The sequence below is a fragment of the Panthera pardus genome, unplaced genomic scaffold (genome assembly GCF_024362965.1).
Source record: "Panthera pardus isolate Hobbes unplaced genomic scaffold, ASM2436296v1 HiC_scaffold_24, whole genome shotgun sequence".
NCBI classification, from domain to species: Eukaryota; Metazoa; Chordata; class Mammalia; order Carnivora; family Felidae; genus Panthera; species Panthera pardus.
Window position 1 is genome coordinate 38,983,272 of NW_026526810.1, and position 5,586 is coordinate 38,988,857.

Sequence of the window (5,586 nt, forward strand, 5' to 3'; positions counted from 1 at the left end):
CTTTCAGCCTGGATTACTTCAATTTGTTCCATTACTGGACAAAATCTCGCCACTTACTTTAAGAATCTAAATTTTCCCTCTGGCTTCTACCAGGCCTTATTTATGACTTTACAATACTCTCTTCCAGTTATTTCAGGCATAGTAAGTTTATGAGTCTAAAGCTTTTTGGACCTAGATAGTGATACTTGATAGAATATTCTTGAGGCATGGAACTACATAACTGACATCATTTTAAGTTTCATATGCATTGACTTATTCACCATCATTTATTCACAATTATTCATTCAAATGGTGGTTTAGTTTTAAAAAGAACAAACAAACAAAATCCCCAGGTCTTAGAGATAGTCAGACTTAGTTTTAAATCCTGCTAGATTTCAGGACCTGGGCTCAAATCCTGTCATTAATCAGTTGTGTTTCCTTGGACAATTCTGTTTCTGTTTTCTTTTTTCTTATATTTCTTTCTTTCTTTCTTTCTTTCTTTCTTTCTTTCTTTCTTTCTTTCTTTCTTTCTTTTTCTTCTTCTTCTTCTTCTTCTTCTTCTTCTTCTTCTTCTTCTTGAACTCCTTTACATCCACTTCCTCATTGGATGGACAGAATGTTTATCTTGCAGGGCTGTGTAAGGAATAACAATATATTTGTGAAGCACTTGGCTCAGCCTCTGGGCATGGTAGGCACTTAACTAACAGATGGTTTTCCTATTATTGTTATTAATTTATTGCTATTGTGCCAATTACAAGGGTAGACCTAGGAAAAAAAAAGATGGCTATGTCATGGTCCTTGCCTATAAGGGACACACACAGACACACACACACACACACACACACACACGCGCGCACACACCCTAAACATATTATTGACACATTGATGTACCTGGTAAAAAACAAAATAGCAAAAGAAAGCTTGCAATGCAAAGCAATTCTCTCCTGGTTTATGTGCCCCAAACATAGTCCTGTTCTCCTGTTTCTCTTTTTCATTCTTCTGTGGTTTATTCCATAATTCAAAACAATAAGCTTATTTTTTTAAAGTTTATTTATTTGTTTTGAGAGACACCACAAGCATGGGAGGGGCAGAGAAAGAGGAACAGAGAGAATCCCAAGCAGGCTCTGCAGTCTCAGTGCAGAGCCCGACACAGGGCTCCATCCCATGAACTGTGAGGTCTTGACCTGAGCTGAAATCAAGGCCCCCCAGAACAACAAGCTTATACCACTGTTTCTTAATTTCCTCAGCTTTACAACAGTCTTTTGACTCCTTGTTATGAAAATACGATGAGGATTTAGGTCACATGATTCTGTAATTCCCCTACCTCTTCTTTTCCTGAGGTTTGATAATTATTTCCTAAAAATTCCTCAATTGCTGATATTTTTAACTTTAAATATTATTCTTGAACCTCTATTTTTTTGTTCTATTCATCTTCAGTCAGTAATTTACTTCCCTCTCTGAAAGGTAAGGTCACTCTTCGTCTTTCATCTCCTACCTTCTGTAAGAAGCAGCCCAATTCTCTAAAATGCAGTTTGATGAATAACAAATCTGCCAAATTTACCAAATGTAGGATTTGGGCATTTCATGTTGATGTGATTGCTTTGGATTCCTCCTCAGTAATTTGACTTTTCTAGAGGATGCAAGCCAACCCACTGAATTAATCTGGAGCCCCTTTGACAGTGACACTTTCATTTTTAATGTTGTTAACATTCACAAGCTCTCCGTTCAGTTCTTCACTTGTAATAAAGGCTTTCTCTATGGTTGATTTAAAAAGTTATAACCCATAAAAAATGCACTTGTGTTATTACCATCAGTTCATTATTTCCCACCACAGGGAGGGACAATATGCTGGGATCACATGGTCCTCTCTACGGATCCAATGTCAGGACCTGTGAGCTACTCAAAGGGGAAAGAGTCACCATAAAGTCAAGGTCAAATGGTCTTTCTTTTCTTTCAATATATCAGTTGCTTAAAATCATATGACATTTTAATTTTTTCTGCATTTGGATTACTGCCTTCTTGTGTAGCCTTCGGTTTTCCTGCCATTTCTCTTCAGGAAGATGTACTGAATCGGGTTGCATTTTGGAAATGTTTCACCAGTGTCAATACTTCACATAATTTCTTCAGAAAAAAAAATTTGGGCTTAGAACACCTACAAGTCTCTGTAACATGTACCCTGGCACCTGACTCTAAGTTTATCGCAAATTCAGATGTTCTCACAGATTGGGACATATCTTCGTATTAAGAGCAAACAACATCTGTGGACTTAGGGTCAACTTGAAAGGGAAACACATGAACTCTCTCAAGGTACACTCAGCAGTCAGTTGAGGTCAGAGTTTCAACAGATTTCTGAGACTGAGGTTCCAAGTAGTTAAGTCCACTGCTGAAGGATTCATCTGCATCTCAATTTACTACAGAGGTCTCAAGGGACCAATATAAGTCATCTGTCCGAAGTGCCATAGGTGGGGAGTAGCACTGTGGGCTTTCAGATGTCTACACCACACCCTCACATGGAAACATAGTGTATTTGGGTGTGGCCATGAGGTCTGGGCAATTGAGGGAAAGGGTAGTCCTAATAGGGCAATGGGACCATAAAGATATTTCAGGGAGATTGAGGAAGCAATCCATTTTTCATGTCGCCCAAGGCCAGACCACATCTGGACTACAGCTCGCTGGTCAGGCTGCAGAGCTGTTCATTTCTCACTCCTCTCTTGCAGCCACTTTCTTTGTGAATGATTAGACGAGGTGTATCGATGTTTTCCTACACCATATGGCCTCTCCAATCATTAACGTGGCCCTTTATCTCCTCCCTTGTCACCCAGCCTTCTCCCTTTGAAGGCAGTTGTGAAAGAGATAGAGTCCTAAGAATTAGAATTCTATCTCCACCCTAGGTCCTTCCCAGAATGTGTCAGAGTTGATCTATTTGAAAGGCAGCCACATTCCCACCCCTCTCCAAGAGCTGTGCCTGGGCCCCATGACCTCCCTGCACTAGTCCACCTCATCCGCCTCCTATCCCACCTCCCACTGCTCAACTGGTCACCCTGTTCAAACACTTCACAGCTCCCAATTGACTCCAGAACAAGGTCTGGTTTCTTGCTCTGGACATGCCAGTATCCCCAGAATACCCCGTCTGCCCTTCCAGAGGTAGTTCCCTTGCTCCCCTCCCCACAGCCAGTCAAAGGGAAAACTTCACAGCTACCCCCACACCCTAGTTTCCTGTGCTGGGGCTTGATTCTTGCCCTCACCTGGGATGCCCTGGCTCCCCCATCTCTGCTGGTCTAAATTCTGCTCATTTTCAAGTCCCCAGCACCTCCTCCGCACCTCCCAGGTCCCACAGCTGTGGCTCTCTCCAACAATACTAAGGCTCAAGGAGTCCTCTGAGAGCTTTACGGGGGGGACCTTATTTCATCCTCACAACCTGTGAGGCAGGGACTAGTCTCAGGTAACAAAACTGAGGTGTACAAAGGTTAACTTACCTTAGGATCTTGGGCCTGGAATCAGGATAGGAACTCCGGTGTGCCTACTTCCATCTCAGAGTCCTGGCTTGCTGTCATTCGGGATGCTTCAAGGCCCTTGATTATTTATGTCACTGGTGTTTGTCCCCCTGTAAGAGGCACTAATATCCTGGTGAGTGGGAGAATGTCCAATTCACCTTTGTTTCTGCTGCCAATTTCAGTATGGAGGAAAAGGCAGGATTCTTCTGTGGGGAAGGCCAGAAGTGCCCATGATTGGGGCTTTCCTGTGGTCTGCTAGGTGGTGGGATTTGTCCCCTCCCTTCCTCCCTGGTGCTCCAAGTGCTTCCTGTCCCTTGCCAGCCCATCCTGTCCACTCCTCCCCAGCCCTGCTTCCTGTCTGGCCAGATGCCTGCTGCAAGGGCAGAAGGTGGGTGCTCTGGGAGATCTTATAGCCCTCTTACCACTTCCCTGGTTTGACCTCCTTCCCATCTCTGAGTCTTTTCTTTTTGTCATATCCTGGTTGGAAATAAAGCCCAGCCTGGGTGCCTGGCTGAGTACAACCAACTCCCCTGATCGCTGCTTCTCAGATGCCTCTAGCACTCACAATTGGTACTGTGACCAGGCTCTGAGTTATAGGCTGCCAGGTAATTGATCCATCCCTCCATCAATGCATATTTATCAAGGTCTTATTGTATGTGGGGTCCTGATGAGGCTACAATGAGCAAAGAGTACTGTCTGCACAGACCCGTACAGTCTAGCGTAATGTACTATAATTGGTTTGTGGGTATCATCTGGTCTCTTCACCTAGACTGTTAATTTCTTGCTGGCAGAAAACTTATTTTCTGGTCCTTTTGTGGCCTCTGCACAGCTTAATACAGTGCTGGGCACAACGTAGGACAGTTGCAGTGGATAATGTATAGTGAGTTATAAAACATTTATAACTTAGGAAGCATTTTTCATACACACAATCACATTTTTTAATTGAATTCTTAGGAGGCAGAATAAAACTGAACAAGGTTGAATCTGAGTAGTTTAAGAATCTTGCAGTTCTTAGAATACCTATTCAGTAAATATTGTTCATCATTTATTTGATGAGGATAGGAGAAACTATCCTTCCAGTTTTTCTTTTTAAAGCAAGGGATTTATATGCACCTTATAGAACATCAGAAACATTTGTTTTTGTAGAGCGTGCATGTGTTTAAAAAGAAGAGTATGGAAGGGCCTAGAATGAAAAAACCTTTGTCCCCACTCTTCCTTACCCACTGTTCTCCTTCTCAGAGGCAATCAATTTTAGTGTTTTGTTTTCATTTCTTCTGCACATGATGGACATGTAAATAACGGTGGGCAGAGGGCAGAGAGTAGCATTGTGAGTAATAGTCACAAATTCCTCCTATCCTGTTATGTTCACCCCTTTGCAAGGTGACTTTGCAGCCCCTTCCATCAAAGGCAAGGTCTATTTCCACCCCCCCACCCCCCGCCTTGATTCTGGGTTGGCCCTGGGACTTCCTGTGTCCAGTAGCATAAGGCAGAAGTGACATTTTGCAAAATCTAAGGCTAGGCCTCAATGGACCTTTAACCTTATTCTTTTGGGCTTTTGGAATGCTGTCCTGAGACTGTCATTTAAGGACATTGATCTAGCCTACAGAAGAGTGAGACGTCATGTAGATGAGAAATGATGAACCCCAGTAGACAGCTGGCATTAAGAGCCAGATGTTCAGGTAGGGCCACCTTGTACTGGCCAGCCCAGCTGTTTTTTGAGGAGAATATAGCCTAGGGTGAGCCCAAGAAAAATCAATGGAGGAACTCCACAGAATCATGAGACATAACAAATGATTGCTGTTTTAAAATACTGAAAACATGTATTCAATACATGGTCAGTACATGGTATTCAGTATTCTGGTGCCTGGGTGGCTCAGTTGGTTGAGTGTCTGACTTTGGCTGAAGTCATGATTTCACGGTTTGTGAGTTCAAGCCCCACATCTGGCCCTGCATTTGGCCAGTTACCTTTTGATGTTTTTATGTTTTTACGTTTTTATCTACATAACCATATCATTTGTGAATAAATCAGTATTATTTCTTTCTTCCCAATCTTTGTGATCTCTTTTCTTGCCTTATTGCATTGGCTACAACCAGTACAATGATGAATGAAAGT

At 42.6% G+C, this 5,586-nt stretch overlaps 1 long non-coding RNA gene across 1 annotated transcript; it reads right to left on the reverse strand.

Moving 5' to 3' along the window:
- Window positions 1-247: 247 nt before the first annotated feature.
- Window positions 248-3,854, reverse strand: LOC109262608 (uncharacterized). Its single transcript, XR_002077832.2, has 2 exons — window positions 3,456-3,854; window positions 248-612 (listed from the first exon to the last, which is right to left on the reverse strand). It is a non-coding gene; the product is annotated as an uncharacterized LOC109262608 (long non-coding RNA).
- Window positions 3,855-5,586: the final 1,732 nt, after the last annotated feature.